Consider the following 22,196-nt stretch of genomic DNA (forward strand, 5'->3'; position numbering starts at 1 on the left):
GCCAGGAACCAGAAGGCCCCAGGGGTATCTCAAAAACATAACTGCAAGAGGCTTCACTTAAAGTATAACATATGTGATCCCAATGTCTTATGCTCTGTAATGGCAACTTTCTATAAAATGAATGTATTAAAATGGAGTGAAGCTTATTCAGGATTAAATGGAATTCTTGGCAACTTAAGAGGCGTTAAATAATTACAATATCATCAATATAACTCAATACTTAACATGAGCACAATGTATAAGGTAATATTTCAAATGCCAAGGATACAAAGAAATAAATGAACATTGAGATTTCTATAGGTATTTGACAACCCTGAAATTTTATCAGCTTCCTAAAATAAACACACGCACAAATCGCAACAGATCCATAACAAGGAAAAAATCCCAACAGGCCTCTGATTTACCCAAATAGACAGCATACGCCCCCGAACAGCATCCCAGGATAGGCTCACTGCCATGAGGAATGATCTGACAGTTTAACCACGTGACCACCACCATCTCTATGAAAACCCTTGGCCAACCTCTCATCTGTTTACTGTTGTGCTTAAGCCCCATCTTGTGAGAATAAACTGCCAAACGGCATATTATACTTCACACAACTGTGATATGCCCCTGGCGTTTTCAAAGTTTTAGAGAGGTTGCAGAGTTGTACGCTTTGGATTGTGAATATTTCCACATGTAGTGCTAATTCTGAAAAGAGTTCTTATGTGTGTACCTACAGAGAATAACTCTTACTTTTAAAGGAGAAAGACCTCATTTCCAGTTTGACAAGAAAATCAGAGTAAAATGGAGGCACATTTGCCCCATTAACATCTAAAACCTGTGTCAGCCTCTTGGTCTTGATGTCACTGAATGACAGGGAGCGGGTTCCTAGGAGGAAGGAAGGGGTCACTGGGCAAGTGCCCGTGGGGCCAGGAGGGTGATAAGACGCAAGGGCGAACCTCGGGAGCGCTTTGGGGGCTGAGCTGTTGGGAGCCATTAGAAATATTGGCTTAGGGGGGTGATAAGACTCAAGGGCGAACCTCGGGAGAGCTTTGGGGGCTGAGCCACGAGTGGGGCATTTCACAGACGGGCAGTGTGGGCACGCCATTCCCACAGCTCTGTGCCTTTGTGACCGCTCTTTCTCTGCCTGGAACAGCCTTCTTCCTTGATGCAACCCCATGCCACCCAAAGAACCCCCGCACATCCTTCAGGTTCCGCTCAAATGCCACCTCCTCCATGAGGCCTTCCCTAACACCTCCCGCAGTGTTTTATAGACCCCTGCCAGCACTTTCCACGTGAAAGAAGTTTTATCTATGACCCCATTAAACTTCCATTAAATTCTCTGAGGTCACACTCACTGCTGTGTCCCCAGGACCTACCTGTCGGATGGGGGAAAGGAGAGGGAAAGGGTTTCAAGATCTGATTACTCCTGACTTACGAGATGAATCAAGAAGTAGCAAAGCTATCACGAGGGGGCACCGGGATACTGTGAACAAACAGACGAAGAAGAACTCACCGACTCTGTGCAAATCATTCTCCTCACCTGTAAGTGAGGGGCAGGCAGGTGAGCATCGCGGTACAATCGCTGACAAGGTGCGAGCTGACGAGCTGCGGAGAGAGGCTGTTCCCCAGCCGAGGACCTTCCCCGGGAAGGTTCTACAGCGGGGGCCGCACCCGGACCACACGCCACACTGTATTGTCTATCGGACAGGACAGATGGATGAAGACGGAACCCTTCATTTCCAACATACACCGTGATTTAAAGCAAGAACCGAGCTATAGCTAAAAGAGAAGGGAAGGCAGTACTGGCTACTGTCTCCTCCACCCGTCACTGCCAGGGGTTACTTCATCCGACTCTGACAACCCTGTGGAAATGGTCTTTCCTCAGCGGGAAGGAACCAAAGGCCCGAGAGGCAGAATCAGCGAGAGCAGGAGTGGGACCCTCCTGACACTGAGCTCCACGGGCTCCCAATACCACTGGTGACAGACACGCTGCTGTGTTGTGTCATTTGACACTGAAGTCACTTCAGTGCCTGCTGCGTACTATTATTCAACTGGTTTTGAAAACCTCCCACTTAACATCTAATGATGTTAAGTAATTATAATGAATTTTATTCAGGTATGATAACAGTAGTATATAATATGACTGTTTTTAATATTGTTGTTTTTAAAATCCTTATCTTTTAAGGCTACGTGCTGAAAATTTACAAATAAAATGACATCCCTGGGGTTGCTTCAGAATAATACGGGAGCGGGGAGGGGAGCGGATGAAACAGGGTCAGGCCTAGTTCACCGCCGCTGAAGGTGGGCGCCGGGTGCATGGGGTCCCTATCCACTCTGTCCCCTGCAGGGCATTTAACATTTTCCTGAGTAGAATATTATTTTGAAAAATCTTCCACTTAAGCACTTTCTTCTCTTAACATTTTAGTCATTTTGAAGTGCAGATTTTCTGCTGCCAAAACAGCAGTAACCCACACCTGAACCAACACCTAAATCCATTGCAATCTCAGCTGCTTTATATCTAAGCTCCACTGAGCAGTCTCACTGCCACGTCAGCAAATCGGCACCATCTTCTTTGAGAGTCTGCTAGGAACCAGGCAGCTTCCAAGAGCTCTGCGTGCACCAGCTCATCCAATCCTCTCAGCAGCCCCACGAGGCAGCCACATCATCACGCCCGTTTACAGGCGAGAAAGTGCGTCGGGGCGAGGGGGGAAGCCCGGACGGAACCCAGGCACCGAGTGTCAGGCACAAATGGAAACACAGGTTCCTGAGAGGTCACGACTAGTTTTCGGCAGAGGGCTCACAGGGGATGACCGGGGACTGGGAACAGCAGTGAGTGAGCACATCAGCTGCTTTTCTCCTCTCACATCTGGATCAACAGTGCACCGCCCTCGGGATGTCCCAGCGTGGCTGTCACAGAGCACCAGCCACGGGTGCGCCAGGCATGAACTGCTCGGCGTTCGCTCTGTCAGTTACTCCCCATAACAAATGGATGAATCCACATCCCCCCAACCCCCCTAAGAAGCATGGAAACTGAGGCCCATGCAAGGTCACAAGGCCAGTGATGGCGAAGTGGGGTGGATGGCAGGCCTACACCTCAAGGGCTAAGTTACTTATTCCATATTATACCGCCATGACTAAGAAAACTACTCATGTTCAGCTTGAGTTTGAGGTCTTTCTTCAGGGAAGTATGCGCAGGGTTTCAGGTGAGACGTCTGTGTGCATGGGCTTAAAATGCGTCTGAGTGGGCAGAGGAAGACTGCGGGAGGCTCTTGTGTCCCCACACACGTGCTCGTGTCAAAGTCCTCCTGTGGCCAGTGAGATGTGCCTGCCAGAGGGAACGTGACCCCAGCGGAGGCCACTGCTCCGAGGCGGCTGCTGGCCCCTGTGGGGTGCTACCCCGGAGGCTTGGAACTGATGGCCACGGGGATGTTGAGAGTCTGACCAAGGACGCGGGTGGTCGGAGAGACTGGCCAATGTGACCAGTGCTCCCTGCGTGTCAATCAGCAAACACCGCCCTCAGGGCTGCAAGGTGCCACGAAAGCAACTTCCAGGAAGGGTGCTGCTCCCCCACCTGAGCTCATCTCCTCACGTCTCAGGACGGGGCGCGGGCAGAGCAGGCCGGGGCGAAAGGTGGTGTGTGGGGCTGGCGTGGAGCAGGGCAGATGGGGCGTTGCCAGGAACACGGGGAGCTGGCTGGGTCCTTTGGCTCTCATCTCGTTGGGCCGCCTTCTGCTGTCCTCAGGCTTCGTGTGGGAGGACGTCAGCTGACAGCTGCTCCTGGCCTCTCCCAACCCGCTCCCTCTTCTCGGAGGGCGGAGGGCGGAGGCGAAAGCTCTCTGGCTCATGACTTGGAGAAGGTGGGCGTGCTCGGCGGCCAGCGGCAGAGGGGGCTCTTCAGGTCCATGCTCCACCCACGTCTGGCCACAAATCGAACTTGGCTTTTTGTGTTCTGACTCCTGTATCTCTCTCAGGTGGTTCCAAAGTTGGGCTGGGAGAAAGCGGTGTGTTTATAGCTCTTCTAACTCTCAGGCTTTGCCAGCTGAAATTCTGAGCAAGTTGCTTAATATCCTTGGGCTCCACTACAAAGGGAGAGCTGTAAAAACCATTTCTTACAAACAGCAGTAGCACAAGTTAAAAGGCAACTTTTATTGAGTGCACACTATGCGCGGGCACCGAGCTAAATGCTCTGCATCCCTGACCTCATTCGCTTCCTGAAACGATCGAAGGAGACAGAGTCCACTATGACCCACATTACAGACAGGAAGGCACCGAGGTAACGGTTCGTATAAACGGCTCAAAATAAGCAGGAGACACGTCTACCCACGAAGATGCGCCCCCCGTCCCCCCAAGCCCAGCAGTTCTCCAAGGGCTGCTTTGCCAGGAGTGTGGCCAGCACCCTCTGAGGGCAGAGGTCCCCGTGCTGAGGTGCTCTGCCCACGGAAAGGCCGCTACAGCTGCGGGACAGCACAGAGCGACAGCCACACTCAGGGTCTGCCCGCCCCCCCTCTTCCGGAAGCTGCTGTTAACCCACCGGCTTGTCTAAACTCCGTCCTAAAACTCCAGCTATTCAGCGGACCCACCTTCTCCTTCTCTGAAGATAAACGGAGTTCACTGCTAAGTGGCTGTATTTTAGTAAAGCCAAGTCCCCAAATCAGCAACTCTCCACGCGATCCACCCACCATAAAAGCAAGTTGATTATGAAGCAGTAGCCGCGTGGTCCCACAGTCGGTGCACTTGAGGGAAAAGCCTCTCATTCCCTGTCCGTACACATCAAGGCTTTCGAGGAGAGGCCAAACAAAACAAAACAGCCCAACCTGCGCCGACGGGACCCACGCAGGGCGCTGACAGGGAGGGTCTCCACGAGCACGCTGTCAAGTCGGGGAAAGCACGGCTGCCCGAAGGCCATGGACAGAAAATACAGGAAATGCGCACCCACGCGGTTTACACACACAGAGGAACCTCAGGCTGCTCATCAAAACACGGATGGTTTCTGGGTGGCAAGTCTTGGAGACTTTGCTTTATTCTTAATACCTCTTTGTACTTCAAAATTTTTCTATGACTCGTGTGTTCCATCTTTGCCATCAGGCAGAAAACTGTCTCAAACAAAAAGGTAAGTCTTCCACGGACTTCCCCAAGTTACATGGACCCACAGGATCGAGTCCAGTTCCTTAAGCCCCAGGCTCCGCCTCGGTCTCCCCGCGGACTTCCCCAGACTCAGAGCCTCCACTCCCACTCCCAGTCCTCTGACCCCTGTTGGCCAGGCTGCTCGGCGACAGCCTCCAGGTCTCCTCTGCCTCTTCCAGGCCAGGGCACGGACCCCTGCACGTCACCACCAGGTTCTGAAATGTGACATAAGCTGCTCACAGCGTAGCCTGAAGCGGTGCCTCAATAATGATTTAACCTCTGAACTGAACTGCTCTTCATGGCTTCCTAGCAGAGAAGGGGTTAACAGTAGGGCAGAGTGACTCCCTTAACCACTAGATGGCAGCACAAGCATGACAGCTGCAGCGATACGGGAACTCAAACAGCACCGTTTTTCCCCAAGGGCTTTTAAAGTCCTCTGGTTCTTTGTTCCTATCTAGACTCAAGGAACCGTGAAAGGTTAACTGCTGTGCCAGGCCGGAGCCAAAATGACACGGTTTAGAATACATGCACGTGTGCACTTGGAGGGCGGAGAGGGCTGGCACCGGGGAAGGGAGCGCGGCTCCATCTGTCCCAGGCGGGCGCGGCCCGGCTTTATGTCACCCACAGAACAGTCCTGCTAGCGGCTCCTTCGTGGGTGTTTTGTAAATCACCGAAAGGAAGATAAACTGTAAAACAAAATCCCTGGTACAAAGCGGCCGGGCTCTTCCCAAAGCACATGGGCTTTCAGCTGCAGAGCTCACGGCAGTCACCAGCGTCCCTCTGGCTGCAGTGCCCACCCCCAGGAGGAGAGGCGCTCTGCCCGCTGGCCCTCACTACTCTCCCACAAAGACCTGATTGATTGTGAAACACTAAGTACCGATTTGCATAATTTGCCTCTGCAAGAAACAGCCATTGTTCAAGATTAAAGAGACTCCAGTGGGTCCCTCTGGCATATTGTAAAAAGTTCCTGTAACACAACATCATTATTTTCTTCATTCCATCAGTGGACACAGCTTGCTGTTCAGTTGAGTAAGCAGCCAGAGGCTCAGCCAGAACCACCACTGCTGTAGAAATGTTTGCCAACTACTGATAAGCTGAAATGACTTTTCACAAGGATCATGTTCCCTGGCTTAATTGGGAGGCCCCCTAACTAAATCCCGAATCCACCCCCTTCAGTCATCATTGAAAAATGCATCAAGACCAATTCCAGCTAGGAGTCCAGAACCAGAGGACACTTGGGGCGTGGCGACCTGCTGAAGTCACAGCGGGGTGTCGGAGTCCTGTCCCTGTGAGAGAAGCTCCCAGCGGCTAGTCACCCACAAAAGAGGCTGGCACAGCCCCAGACATTCCACCGGTGCTGGGCTCACAGCAGCCAGCCCGCCCGGGGTCACACAGGCGAACTGCTCCTGCCTGGCTCGCCTTCACTCCAGCCCTGGTTCTGTGCTCAGTGCTCCCCATTCCCCCTGCACGATGCCACCCTTCAATGGTGCGGGCACTGGAGGGTGACAGTCCTCGTGCAAGCTCCACCCCTGTCCTCCCTGGGCTCCCAGGACCCCTTCCCTCCAGGTGCTCTTCTCAAACCCTGACAACTTTCCTTCACCTTCCCTCACCCCCCCACCCCCCCTCACCCAGCCCTGCCTCACCCCATGGCCCAGGTGAGTGGGTCCCCCCATCCCCTGCAGGTCCCACTGGGGCTCAAAAGCAACCAGTCCAGAGGTGCTAATGATCCAACCACTCCCCCTCCATCCCTCCTGGCTTCCTAGCAGCCCCTCCGGTCCGTCCCCCAAGCGAGGAAGAGCGCTCTCTCTGCTCCCCACATTAGAAAACCTGTTTCAGACCCATCTTTCCCTCCTCTCACCCCCCAAGTTTAAGTGGTCGGCTGGGCCTGTCCACTCACCTTGCTAAACATCCGCCAAAAGAGCTAGCACCGACCGCTCCTCACCCCACCCTCCCACACACCACCAAAGCCGCCTCTTTCTGCCTCTGCACCAGGGCACCCGCCCTTCCTTGCCCGGAAGGTCAAGGTCTTTCTCATAGGCCAAACCTCTACTCCAATGTGTTTAGCCCAAGAAGGTTTTAAACCTGACCTTGTGGGGTCACTTCCCACTTTCTCTGCAGAGCTTTCTTGAAGCACGCTGTGCCTACTGGCTGACTGTATGCGTGTCACATACGTTGTATGTGTATGTGTGTACACAGTGTTACATGTGTTAGCTGAACATATGTTCTATCCCATCAGGCTGGAAACTTCATTAGAAAAAAGACAGGCGATCTGGATCTAAGAAACATAACTAACTAGTAGCTGAAAAACCTGTTCTGAGTACCCGCTGAGAACATGTCAGCTCCTGGACTGCAGCTTCCAGACTGAGCCTGTGCTTTGAGGAGAGAGCCTGGGAAACGTGCACAGGAGGAGGCTTTTCTAGCCCCGCTTTCTTCTGTGCCAGCTCCAGAGCCCTGCCCTGCAGGGACGGTGGACAGAGGGGACAGGGCTAACTCCAGCTGGGATGAACTCGGAGGCCTAATTTCTCATATGAGCAACCAGCTTCCTAACAACCTGAACAGGTTGCCCTTCCTACTATTAAGCCCCATCCTTTTAAGAAATTCAGAAAATGGAGAAAGGTAGAATCTTACGTCCTTCATGTTGGAGACACAATGAAAGAGCTCACATCTTACTTTTAAAGACTGACCCGCGCCCGACGGTGCTAATGACCCGTGATCAGGCAGCTTCCGTTTTAAACAGGTCTGGCCCTAGCACCTCAAACAGCAAGTCTGTCATGTTCTCGGCCCGTCCTCCTCACCCTGGCCCCTCTCTCTGTACATCTCACTGCGGCCACGCTCACACTTGACTCCAGTCAAACGCTGTATCCCTGTACTTCCAGGTCCGGGCACTGCGTCTCCTGAGCACATTTCCAGGCGCGGCCACTCCTGGCTCCCGGCACCTTGCCACCTGCTGTGCCCACAGGGAGGGCCCGCCTTTCCCACGTCAGGTCAGCCGTCCACTCACACAGCACAGAGCTTTCTTTTCCTCTGCGCGGAGACCAGCTGCTGTCCCCGACCTGAATCTTCTCTCCTCTCCACCTAACCATCCTCAGTCCCCTCACGAGTCCTTCATTCTCCTCTGAAGACAGCCATTCCGGGCCTGGAAAATCAAACACAGCCTGAGAAGGGACTCTGTCCTGGGCTCCAGGAGGAGGTGCAGAGGCAAGCAAGACTGTGGCCTCCCTGGTTCTGGCCTCGGCCTCAGGAATGTCACCTACGAGCACATCCACTGGATGTCACTGAGTCAAGGTGACTTAACATCAACTCAACTTCTTTCTTCAGCTGCTGCTGGTAAACGATGTGCTCAGCAGTTCACTTCCCCCTGGTTTCTTGTCACTGCCACTCTGATCCTCTGCCACTGAAGACACCTCTCGGTGCCTGGGGCAAAGCCCACCCAACTGAGCACACGGCCAGGGCGTACCATTTATTGGGCACTTACTCTGTGCCAGGCACTGTTCTAGGAGCTTTACATACATCTAACTGAACCCTCACAACAACCTTATGAGGTAGTTACTACTCTTATCCCCTATGGGAGAGAAGGAAGCTGAGGCCCAGAGAGAAGCAAAACACGCTGCCCACGGTTGCGTGTCAGTTCCAGGAGCTCAGAGCCACTGCTCTGGGCCTCATCCCTCACCTGCGCTGCAGAGGTTAGATAAGGGCCTAAAATCCCAGGATAACTGGCTCTGCTCCAGCAACTTAACAGTTCCTGTGACCACACCGCACCCACCGGTTTCTGTCACCTCCTCTGATGCTTCCCAGAATCGCCAGCATGAGTAAGATCCGTGTACCTGGGATCCTCACTGATTAAGGTTTTCTGACTTACGACAACTCAGGTGTAGAACCTTAGTAAGTCTGGTCATAAAAAATTGGAAATGCTTATAACTGTTCACACGTCAATAAGGTGCAGGTGAACCAGACAATAAAACACAAGTGATAACAGGCAGCTAACTTGTACGTACAAACGCCGTGGGGTACACAGGCAACAAAAGTGAGGGCAGCATTCACACAGCACGTACTGCACGCCAGGAAGAGCGAGAGGCCTTTGTGCGATGGCTCCATGTCGCGTCCTTACGGCCCTGTGAGGCAGGCACGGTGACAGTCTCCTCACAGGTGGCGAGGCTCAGTCACAGGCGCGGGCTCACTGGTAAGGGAGAGCTGAACGGGAACGGTCTACTCCAGAGCCTACAGGCCTCACCTTTCCTTGCTCTCATGATTCTTCAGAATGTGGACAAGAGGAGGAAGAGGGAAAAACAGTCCATTTATATTTGAGTCCTTCAAATTAAAATCTCAACTATATCCTCAAAATGATTTATGTCTCATATAAAACAGCGTGTAAGATGCAAACCTGCGCTTCATTTTCTAGGAGGGGTTATATTTCTAACCTCTTGAGTGGCCTTCCAGAAAGAATCATGACCGTCTGAAGTTCAGGTGACCTTTTGGGGGGCCAGAGGCCTTTCAAACTCTGACAAAAGCTACGTATCTGAGCTCTTTCCTCAAGAAAATGAATTTCCCACAGATACAGAAACCTCCCGCCTACCTCTACGGACTGGAAGCTCTGGACCGTCTGGGGCCCAGGGCAGGAACCTCTGATCACAGATGTGATGCAACAAGCAAGCACACAAATGCAGAGGGCGGCCCTTTCTGTAAACGTCACGCGTGGGAGGAAGCGCTGCCGGCCCAGCATGGGAGAGAGCTGCTGGGCATCCGTCCGTGGAGTCTGTCTGCACAGTGACACTAGCCAGTCCCACCACGGCTGGGTGGAGGGGGCAAAGGTGTGGGGGAAAGACCGGTGCACGGTGACAACCACACCTGCCTTGCGGCATGCAGAGCCACCCTCATCCTCGTCAACATGTAGCGCTTGCTGTGTGCCAGGCACTGCATCAAGCCCATTGGATAGATGATCTCGTTTATTCTCTTAACAAATGAGAAAACAGTTCAGGCAACTGAGGCACAGGGCCCCTAAATGGCTTGCCCCTTAGGGTCAGACAGTTAGCAGGCTGAAAAGCCACGGTGGGTGCCCCAAACAGACCCCAGAGCCTGTGCTCTTGACTCTTCACTCTGTGCCCCAAGCCTGGGCTCGCGAGCTGAAACCTGAGCTGCGAACCAAACCCAAGAGGAGTTATCACGCAGCATCCTACAACTTCCCACACCCCAAAGCATTAAAACAAAGCCACCCGTTCCGTCCATCAGCTTCTCCAAGAGCACGAGTGAAATGCCGTCTAAATTCTCCCAATCCGAGGCAGCAAATACTGACAAACAAACATCCCTACACTCCACCACCGAACATGTCATCTCCTAGGAGTGTGTTCGCCCTCATTGTGCTGAAGAGTTAAAAGGCTTTGAAAACCTGTATGTCCGGAAAGAACTAGATCATGTTCATTTTGGATTGCCAAAGCCCGGCAAGCTTCCTAGCTCAACAAATGTCTGTGAATGAGTGGTACGTTTTATCAAGAATCTATCATTATAAAATAAACATTAAGGAACAGCTATACCTGAAACCAGTGGTGATGGTGTATTAAAGGTTTTTTTAAAGTGTAGAATTTTCACATGCCATTTTTACAAATGTTTCAGTATATACGAAAGACACACACTCTCTACAACAAGCAGCCAACAAGCTGTGATCCACAGTTAATACTTAGCATCAATCTCTCCTCTCATAGATGAACAGCTTAGCAACAGAGTATAAAGTTTGTGGCAACAAACAAGTTCTACCCAAAGGTAGTCATATATATATATATATATTTGAAACATCAACGATGAGAGAGAATCACTAATCAGCTGTCTCCTGCACCCCTCCCACTGGGGATCAAGCCTGCAGCCCAGGCATGTGCCCTTGACTGGAATCGAACACAGGACCCTTTGGTCCACAGGCCAACACTCTATCCACTGAACCAAACCAGCTAGGACGGCATTTTTAAAAAATGATCTTTTCATCTGAAGTATAAGATCCTCTATAAGGAGAAATGTTTGTGAGGAAGGCCAGGACCAGCACTTACACCTACAACAGTGAGAAAACCACAAACAAAACTGCCACAGCACAACTGCTCACAACCTCATTCTCCTAGGATCCTAGCACTGGGTAGAAACTGAGCTTGAAACAACAGAAAACCTCACTATTGCAAACGAAGGACAAGAGTTAGTCAACTAGACTGGTCCCCTCAACTTACCCCCCGCAGCACATGCAGTTCCTGTCCACTAGGTGGTGCTCTCCACCACATGGTTCCTGGGGGAACAGTACAGTACATCAAAATGACAACAGCCTGGTTTTAAGATGATTTGTCTCCTGAGGATATACATTTGGTTTAAGTTTCCACTGCAAAGTTAAAGTTCTTAAGATAGGTCATGCAGATCAATTGCTCCTGTAATCTGAAACTCAAAAGAGCAAGTAATATCTAAACAAGGGGAGGGGGAGCCCTGGGCACAGAAGGGTCTCTAAAAGCCAGGAGACAGTCAGCCTGGCTACCCCTAATCTCATCATCAAAACTGTTACCTTGTCCAGTTTCTGCTTCACATCAGCAAAGAGAGGAGTGAAATGAACTGCGGGTGGTACAAAGGGAGAACATGCATTCAACTTCCATACTTCTTGATAGATGCCAATAATTTACACTCAACAGAAAACACCACGCGATAACATTTGAACCCTCGAAGTTTAAGTGCTTTGCTCTACTAAAACATACTTTTTCTCTGTTAGTAAAAACAAAAGCCAAGGAACCGATGTGTGTTTTCCCGTGAAGCTCCGAGGAAGCGGGCTGGGTAACGAGAGTCGGAGCCTTGCCTCCAAAGCCATCCTTCTGAGTGAATGGGAATAAAATGCGGAGCACGCCGGCCTCGGCCGATTGTACAACTGCTCAAATTCCAAGCAAACCCAGCCTCGTTTCATCATTCCTCGTCTCCCAAAACTCAGATTCCTTCCCCTCATTATGGTGTTCTTTGGAGTAAATAGGCATGAAACTTAAAGTACTTCCGTACACATGCCAAAAAAAAAAAAAGGCAGAAAATATTATTCCAAGAAATAAATCACAAAAAATTCTAACAGCTTCTCTGCTTGAAAAAAAAAAAGAAAATAAAATTTAGTTGTTTCTGAAATTTAAAGAGACTGTAGCAAACTACTAGCTGCTAAGTTTTATAAAATGGGGACAGACTAGTCTGATGAAAATTGATTTTTAGTTAAGTGTTCAAAATAGCATAAAATAAGTAGTCCCTAATTATAACACTTGCCAGAGAAAAATCTGTGTGTAAAATAACCAGAAAAATAATAGTTAGATCCTGAGCTGTATATTACAGATCTTCACTCTGAGAATCAAAGTTATCTTTTCCTCCTACTTTTAAGATATACTGTTTTACTAAGAAACAAAAAAAAAAATGTTTAACTCCTATATTTGAATTTTATATTCAGAACTCATTCTTAAAGCCTTAAAAGGTAAACCAGCATATACAATTTAAATCCTCTGAACAGGTTTTCAGATCATTAGGTAAAGCCTTTAAAACATGAAACACACAAAAATTTCCATTCTTATCACAGCAACAAATTTCAGGTTAACATCACATATCAATTTGTAAGCCATAAAAGTGTCACCAAAATGTAACACTGACTGTCCCCCAAACACACACACACTTTTAAGGGACAATGTAGCAGCATCACTGAGGGAAGGAGATTCAAATCTGACCATGCTCAAGAGCTCCTTAGAAGCGCGGTAGCACTAGTCAGTATCTGATCCAACGCTGGCATGACTGCTACTTCAAACGTGCGATATGTAACAACTGGCAAATACCTTCCCACACTTAATGCCAACATGCGATCGTGAGGTTAATGTTACAACAATGAGATTTAAACCACATTTTAATTAAGGTTTTTCAATTTTATTTGTACTTTCTATACTGTGGTGTATTTCAGTAATTAAACCAACTAAAACATTTTTCCTCTTCACAAAATTAATAATTTCTTCATATGCTAAAATGGAATGCTTATTTTATAAAAAAAAAAATAGTTTAAATTTTCCTGGCAACTAAGTAAGTATTTTGTTTTTCAAATGGAATCTATAAACGTATATGTACTGTCTGTGCCCATCACTGGAAAGGGGCATGTTGGGGACTTCTGGGACAATCACGAAGGTTCTTTTAGAAAAGCAAACACCCACGCTTAAAATTCACACGGAATCCTATTTTCAAGTACAGCCCACGTCTTTGTTTCAGATCCACATAAATCACCACTCTTCTCTCTGGAAATGAGTTTTGGAGAAAACATTATTAAATGTTACATCTGACTTTAATAGAGTCTCCCAATTTGCTTTTGCATGTTTATTATCAAAGTCTAATCACGACTTTCCCAAACTTATTTATACTTTCACACAAACTTCCAAAGTTTTCCAAACTTAAATAAAAACCCACAAAAACTGTGGGAAATGTTTCGCTTGAGAGATAAAAGTAAATTGGTCCAAATGTACATTTGCAATAATCAGTGTTTACTTTCAGCTTACAGCACTTTCAATATCTGCACTCAACTTAATTTTCTTGTCTCTTAGAAAGAAGGAGGGAAAGTAGCTTTATTCCCCCCACTTTGCTCTCAAAATATAAACTCACTTAATGCAGAGCACTTGCAGCAGCCGTGTCTTCAACTGCAAGCAAGCCGTCTCCCCAGCGCTCAGGCTGCGGACGAAATGATTTCCTTCAAGACCGGGGTCGGAAGAGTTTATCAATCTAATTTCACGTTTCCTAATAAAATGAAGGTGTTTGACTATAAAGACACAATTAAATTTTAGTAAATGAAAATAACAAAAGAACTAATATGACAAAACTAAAGTGGGAAGGATGAGTATTAACTCATTTAGTTAAAAATTTGGGGTTTTTTTCTTCCCTTTAAGTGTCTCTACAATAGACTTTGCACTACATTTATTAAAATATGACGAACTTTTAATGTGGGAACAATTTACCAGTTAGCATTATCTCCTGAAGAGGAAGTATACTGTGGGTAAGTAAAACCCTAGAAACTATTTATGCTGCCCTTGCTCAAAGCTGCTGAGAAAATGGCTCTGTGTGCACTTTAAAAATAATCATGAAAAACCAGTTTAAAGGGTGACTGTGACACAGCTAATCCACAAGCCAAGGGAGGCCATTTCACTCCTGAGACAGAAATTTGTCTCTCAGAGGGGACCTAAGCCATCCATATAGTAATTCGTGTTAAAGTTCATAAAACTATAAAGAAATACTCTAACAGAATGGACATATTTTAAAGTTTGTATGACTGGCAACAGAAAAAATTTTTTATCCTTTAAAAAAATGTCTCCTGACAAGAGATTCTAGTTTTGAAGTATGTCACACCCAGTTCCCCAGCCACGAATCCCAGTTCATTTTTTAAAATGAGGTCTATTTCCTGTAATTTTCGATATTTTAGAGTACAATTATTTTACATTTTTATGATGCCTTTGGGGTATCATTACAAATATTTTTATGTGTTTAAACTTAGGAAAGTAAAATTAAGTAATAGCTTCTCTTAAAGGGAGCTGTCAGCTCTCTCCTGAAGAAAAATCTTTGTTTTAAAGCAATCTAGAGATTTATATCCCTAGTAACCATAGAAATTAATCTTAAGCTTTAGGGGGAAAAATTGCATAAAATGCCCTTTATTTAATTAAAATCAGAGTTCTGCCCTTAGAAATAAGGACCCTCCTTTGAAGAGAAAGAACTTTCCACAGAGTAGGATTGTTTTAACTCAAGGTGGCACTCTTTGTGATAAATTAATCAAACACGTTTAACTGACTTGAATTTTTCTGCACAGAAAGTTAAATACTTTGTGGAAAGGTTTTGCTCAAGGAACCCATCCACTAAAAACTCTGAGTAAGAAAAGAAAGTGAAACACCCCGGATCCAAACAGTGCGTGTAGACTGTGTGAGCAGAAAAGGGAAGAGTGAAGAAAAGACTTTAACAATAACGAGGAGAGTGCTCATAGCGGAAGTCACTCTCTTTTCATTAGGAAACTAAAAATACCATTCGCCGGCCTTAACACGAAGATCCATCAACACGTCGTAACTCAGAGCATGCTGGCGATGACCCTCACTTTCTGTTTCACATGCACTGAAACAGACGGGCCCGAATTCTGCTTATCACCCATGACTCAGAAGTTCGTTTCAGAGAGAAGGGGGGGCACGCTGGGGGAATGGCAAGGCCCTCGGCACCACTCCCTCCGGGAGGGAAGGAATGCGTGCGTCTGAGGGTGGTAAAGACAAACCCTTCAAACGTTTTTAAAAAGTCAAAGTTTCAAAGCTTGTAAAATTCAGGTTTTGATGAAATTTGTGTACTACCTACCAAATTTGATTAACTTTTATAGCTTCAAGTTCTTCTCTACAGTGAATAATTTTAAAAGCTAAGCCACATTCTGTTTCCATTATATTAAAAAAAACAAAAACCCAGACATTTCTGAAAAAAAAGAAAAAGAAAAAAAAAGAGATAAACACAAACAAGCTTCGTGTCGCACCAGGAAGCAAAGATACCGACGATCATGTGAAAAACAAACACTTTATTGGTACGGCGCTCACAGGGCAGTCAGCACCGAGCCAATCCAGCAGCAATGTTTCTGCTGAGACGCCCAGTCCGAGGCCAGGAAGAGGCGTTTCTCCACGGGGCTTGGGTGCTGCGAGGAGCCTACACATTTCCCATGCTCTTCGGTGAGCAACCCCACTTTCTGGAAAAGACGGCATTTCCTCCCCACACTGCCCGTGGCTGATTTTACAGTCCTACAGAGGAAGCAGTTCCTAAGCATTTAAGAGAATCAAGACATCCTGGCCTATGGAATGAGCTGCAAAGTGGGAGAGAAAACGCTGAGGAATCATAAATGAGAATGGGTGGCTTCCCCTGTGCCTGACCCCAGTGGGTCTACAACGATTCCTCTATGCAAAAAAATACCAAAAACAAACACACAAAACAAAGCAGGAACCAAGAATTTAGAATCAGATATTAGAAAATGACGCCTCTTGCCTTTCCCTCCAGGCTGCGAGCTTCTCTAGCAATTAGTCCCCGCAGTAAACACCACGTGTGTCAATGAATCACTTTTCACTTTTAATTCAAATTAAATAAACGAGGATAGAAATCTAGAAATATATTCTAAAGCATCAATAGAAAATGTTCATAATAGCTTAAAAATAAGTTCAAAGGATATGCTGTTTTGAAACTTTACAATATGATGTGTGGTAAAAGCAACGCCAACGTTCTTTTAACAGCATCGCTGGAATCCCCGCGCTTGCCCTCTGCTGACTTACACGTGCCAGAACCTCCGAAAGATACAAGCACCGTATTCACGGAAAACACAGGAACGTCATGCGCTGTGTGCATGCCTTTCCCTCCTCTCCCCCTCGTGCGAGGATAACCAACAAGGTACACGCAGACTCTTCTTGTGCCTCCGGAGCCCCGGCTCCCAGGGCCGTCTCCTGAGGGACTTCATCCAACAAGCAAAGCCTTCCCCGGGTCAGACACCCGGGCCTGCAAGTTGTCAGGGCTCTGTAACATACGCAAGCGTACGGAGGAGCTAACGCAAATGCTGTGAGGCCAAGGGTAATGCTAAGCACAGCAGTGAGGAAGTCTGGGCACACGGTACACAACGGCCCACAGTGTGCCCTTGGTCAAGTCCCTTCCTCAGGCTCCAATTTCCTTGCTTGGAAAACGAAGGGACTGCATTCTCTGGTCCCTACGGTCTATTTGAGCCCCAGAAATTCCATGACTTCTTGCGTTTGACTGAAAACTGAACTGTATATTTTCTTTTTTAAATTGAATTTATTGGGGTGACATTGGTTCTCAAAACCATACAGTTTCAAGTGTACAACTCAATAAAACATCGCCGGCACACTGCATCGTGCGCCCATTGCCCCAAGCAAAGCCTCTTTCCATCCCCATTCCCCCGCCCCCCCTTTTCCCTCTGGCCATCACCACAGGTTGTCTGTGTCTATGGATTATACATGTTTGTTTTTTGGTTAATCCCTTCACCTTCTTTCATCCAGTTCCCCCAACTCCCTCCCCTCTGACAGCTGTCAGTCTGTCCCATGTGTCCATGCCTGTTTCCATTTTGTTCGTGAGCTTATTTTGCTCATTAGCTTCCACATGTAAGTGAGGTCACACAGGGCTTGTCTTTCTCTGACGGGCTTACTTCACTCAGCACAGTGCTCTCCAGGCCCATCCATGCTGTCACAAAGGGTAAGAGTTCCTTCTTTTTTACAGCCGGTAGTATTCCAGGGTGTAGATGTCCCACAGCTTTGTATCCACTCATCTGTGATGGCCACTTGAGCTGTTTCCAGATCTTGGCTATTGTACATACGATGCAATGAGCATAGGGGTGCATACATTCTTTCGAATTAGTATTTCGGGTTTCTTAGGATATATTCCTAGAAGTGGGATCACTGGATCAAAAGGCAGTTCCATTTTTTATTTTGTGAGGAAACTCCATACTTTTTTCCACAGTTGCTGCACCATTCTGCATGCCCATGAGTATATTTTAAAGTGATTTATTTTTATTTTTTTAAAGTGATTTTTCATATCCAAGTTCTATGTGTAACTGTGCTTAAGTTACAAGGGAAAAATTTAGCATTTATTTCTGATAACCTACTACATGACAAAGCATGTTCCATATTTTCACATATCTCATTTAATCTTCATAACAATCCTCTGATATTATCACCTTTCTCGTTTTATCGGTAAGAAAACTGAGGGTTAGATCTGCTAGCGCTGATAAAGTCAGATCTGCCCCATTAACTCTCCACACTCTTCCACACATCGTGGATCTGCCTGAGGCATAATGCAACAATGTCCTGACTCCGCGGGGGAATGACCAGTGCAGTGCGGCGCGTGTGTAAAGTGCTGTTCAGGGTACACACAGGCAGGAGGCATGTCCTGCTCTCCCTGGGCCCTACCTTACAGGGCCAAACCATGAGGCTATACGCCCTTGACTGCAAAAGGCCATTAAAAACCTACATGTGCCATGAAATCGGCGGACGGAAAAGGTCTGACGGACCAGATAACACAGAGGGAGTGACGTGGGCCCGTGGGGACGGCAGCAGAGGGAAGACGGTTTCAGGCAGGGCCAGGTGCATTTATGTCTGTCTCTGGGTGATTCTGATGGACAAGCAGAGCTGAGAACCGCTGTGCGGGCACAGGAAAGCGGACTGTGGAGTTGAACTGCTGGATCCAATGGAGCTCTGACAGCCACCGGCTGCGTGGCCATTCCCGAATGACTTAACCTACCTGTGCCTCAGTTTCTTCATTTGTAAAGTGGGAAGGTGGCAGTGCATACCTCCTATGGTGTATGAGGATGAAACGAGCCATCTTCTGCGAAGGGCTCAGCAAAGGGCCTGCGTACAAGTACTGGCGAAGGCTGGAGGCCCTGGCGCCCAGGGAAGGGGTTCCTGCAGCTGGTGGTGCCAAATGTCCCCACAGAGGGTGGCAGCTGCCTCCTCCTCCTCTTTCAGATGCAAGTCGTGTGTTTAGTGCAAAAACTAAACGCTAACTTTACGCCAAAGCAGGACCGGCTCCAGCTCTCCCCACCCTGCGTCTACATTTTTAAACAGGAAGAAAAACACGATAAAATTCACGTTCAGGTACAGTAATCTGTGGAGTGAACTGTAACCAGGTTTTTTAACGGCGGTTCTCACGGGGTCCTGGTGTGGGGACATGGAACAAGGTAAACGGTCTGAGAGCTGGAAAAAAACGACAGGCACAGTGATGCCACCGTGAGCACCCACCGGGCTCTGCGCATGTGCGCGCCCAAGACAGGGGCAGGAAATGGAAGCCCGTGATGAGCGCATGGGAGTCTTCATCCTATTGGTGAATTCACTTCCTCAAATAAGTGGAACTTCATCAGGATCTCTGTCATATACACTTTCCAAGACAAGATTTCCCTCATTTTTTCCCATGTACTCTTTACATTTCCAAGAGAAAGGCCCTCAATTTAAGAATGAAGAAACTGAGTCCGAGGGACTGCCCAAGGCCACCGTTAAGTGAGATGAACATGATTCCTTAAAAGGCAACCCCAGGGAGAGGCCGGGGAAAGCAGAGGCCTGGGCAGTAAGACGGTGTCCACAAACTGTGGCAGACCCTCTCACGCTGACACCTCTGCCCCGCCCCGCCCCGCCCTCAGAGCAGCCCCCTGGACCCCGTAGCCGCAGTTGCTGTGTTCGCTGCTGTGAGCTTGAGACCACCACTGTCTTCTTGGGCCTTGGCCCCACGCCCCACGGCTGGTCCCTGCTGCCCACGGTGCTAACCAGCCAATCCGCCAGCAATCCCGCGGACTCCATCTCTGCAGTGGTGCCTGAATCCTGCCCCTTCTGCTCAGCCCTCGGCCGGGAGGGCAGATTCCGCATGGCTGTCCCTGCTTGGCAGGTCCTCCCCTTCCTAGTCCCACGTCCACCCTCGTGCGCCTCCCACCTGCTGGCCCCAGCCTGCATGCCAGGGAGGAGGAGGGAGGCGGGGACATGTGTGCTGTTCGCAGTCAGGAGCTGTGCCAGCCATTCGCAGCCTCACACATCAGGATGCTGCTGCCCTGCCCGACTGTGGGGAGAAAAGCCCGGCGCTTCACCTGCACCCCTTCCCACGCTGACCAACTGCCGTGCTTCGTTATTCTGTGACTAACACCAAACACATCAGCAGAAACTACACACCTATTCACCCCCGCAACAGGCATGGTTAGACTGTCCTACAGATGTTAACTCAGTTCTCGGTAACAACTTTACGAGGCAGCTTTATTACCTGTATTTTATACACGAGGACGCTGAGGCACAGAAGGTTAAATACTGAGTGCAACACCACTCAGCCAACCGGCGGCACACCTGGGTGAACCCAGTTCATCCGGCTCCAGCCGCTGCTCTTCTCTGAGGTCTACACTGCCTGTCCCGCTAGACCTCCAGGACCTGCCAACAAAAGCCACCTGGTCCCACCACGCTGAGATACAACTGTGACGCCCACAGTGAAATCTGATGGTGCCTGCTGAGTTAAACTAAGATCAGCTTTATCTTCTAACACACAAGCATGTAAGGAGACATGCTGTATGTGCAGATAGTGTACTGCAAGCATGTCAAACTCGCGGCTCATGGGCCCATGCCTCGTTTATTTGGCCCGTGTTAGCCTTTGAGTCTGACATGCTTGGTGTACTGCGAGGTGCTCACACCCGAAGGTACCGGGTGTGTCCGAAATGGACATGATTGCAGATTACTGCAGCAAACCCATGCTTTTCTACCTACCAGAGAAGTCACATGAACTTTAATACAGTATTAACGAAGACCATCAAATGTAATTCTTGCTCCACAGAACCTGGGTGCCTACTGTTGGTCACCACAAACTTACAGCTCATTTAGATAAGCCTTTCTTAACTTTGGAAGATCTTTTTCTTCTTTTCAGGATAATTTTTCTCTGGAGGGAACCAGTCCCAGTAAAAGAAGCAAATATGTTTGAAGTGACTCTTCTACTTGTTTGCAAAATATAATAAGCCCAATTGTGATAATAAACCCCAAATAACAATATCACTGCCAATATGTCAGGAAGGTCTCCCTACTAGACTTGCTGGTCTCTGAGCCACTTAATCTCACCATTTTTTGAGCCTCCAATCCTCAGCACAGTGACTGGCACACAGTCCCATGAGTCCAAAAATACTTACTGAATTACTAAGTAAAAGAAGGCGCCCGTGTTCGGACTACTTACACCACTGGTCCAGTGCAAAACCAAAGACTTCATAATCCTTCCAATGAAAACAGCTCTGTGCCCCTTGTCCACCGGAACTTAACACCATTCATTGTTAGGACAAAGCCATCAGCTAATATAACACCGGCAGTCAGGACTTCCAGGAGTATAAGAACGATTAGTTTATAGCCATAGGGTATAAACTAATAATCCAAAGTACTAAGCAACTAGCAAAGCAGTGTACGTGTTAAGAAAAAATTCCAGCTTTCACAGGTAAAAGAAAAAGAGGAAAAGGATGTGGTCAGTGAGAGAAGTAGACACTGGGCAGGCTGTGGATGTCCTTCTCCGAAGGCCTTTAACGACACAGACATCGCCTGGTTCCCAGGGCCTAGGTACTGCTGCATGAAGACGGAAGGCTCGCCTCGCCAGCCTTCCCCTAGCCTTGGTCAGAGCATTTGAAGAAAATACACCACTAGGCCAAACAGGCAAAGGAAGCAGAGAGGTGGCACTTCTCAGCAGAGGGATAATGATTTGAGGCTACCGAGAATTTACATAAAACAAGCCTTTCAGAAATGTATCCCGGTGCCTAACAAACTCTCCTTGAAAGATCTTTTCTTTTAAATTAGAAACAGTAGCTTTATTAACGCACAACCCATTTCAAATTTGAAACACAACTCTAAGCCATACCTTGTGGAATGGAAAGCCGTAATTGTCATGTGGAACGAGACCAACTGAAATCAATATAAGAAATTTGAAGTAAGCAAATACTTTTTTTTCCTAGGGGGTAGTATAAAACGTATGAAATTACAGTAGTAAGAAGTTATTAATTTGAAATTAGAAAGTGGAATTGAGGACTTCAAAATACTCATAGATTTTCCAAAGAATTTTGAAAGCAAAGGAAACCGTCCCTGCTCTGGAAAAGCTGACCTTCCAGCAAAGCGGCGCTTCATCTGCGCGGCTGCTGGGCCTCCCCGCGCAGCAACCAAGCCCGCACTGATTACAGCTGTGTTCTCGGGCTCGGGTAGCACACCGACTGGCTTCTACACAGGCATTCCGTATTTAACAGTTAACCCGATTTAATGATTAAACCCGAACCAGGTGGGAGCAGGACCTGTGTCGAGCTGCCTCTGTGACAGAGCACTGGCGAGCAGGTCTGGGAAAAGGTCAGCAATCGCTGGGCCAAGAATCATGGCTGCAGAACATTCCCTTCAGGTCAGAGCTAACTTGTGGGCCTCATTTGCTAAAGGAAAGAATAAAGGGACGATCGTTCAACATGGGGAAAGGCTTTTCAAGTTTCCTTTTCCCTGAGCAGTGACTGCAGTTCCTCTGGATCTCGCCCCACTGCCCGCAGTCCAGCCCGGTCCCTGTCCCCCATGGCTAGGAGCCAAGCTGGGGGCGGGGGG

At 48.2% G+C, this 22,196-nt stretch overlaps 1 protein-coding gene across 2 annotated transcripts in view; it reads right to left on the minus strand.

Annotated features, from left to right (window-relative positions):
- The window catches only part of STX18 (syntaxin 18), a 65,946-nt gene that overhangs the window by 20,160 nt on the left and 23,590 nt on the right, over positions 1–22,196 (minus strand). Inside the window, exon 1 of one of the 2 annotated variants that reach the window (XM_015565787.1) lies at positions 13,726–13,744. The exons of the other annotated variant lie outside the window; for it this stretch is intronic. The gene's annotated coding sequence lies outside the window, so the exon portion shown is untranslated. Of the gene's footprint in view, positions 1–13,725; positions 13,745–22,196 lie in introns of those variants that run through there. 2 annotated transcript variants of the gene reach the window in all.

This window comes from Myotis davidii, unplaced genomic scaffold (genome assembly GCF_000327345.1).
Source record: "Myotis davidii unplaced genomic scaffold, ASM32734v1 scaffold960, whole genome shotgun sequence".
NCBI classification, from domain to species: Eukaryota; Metazoa; Chordata; class Mammalia; order Chiroptera; family Vespertilionidae; genus Myotis; species Myotis davidii.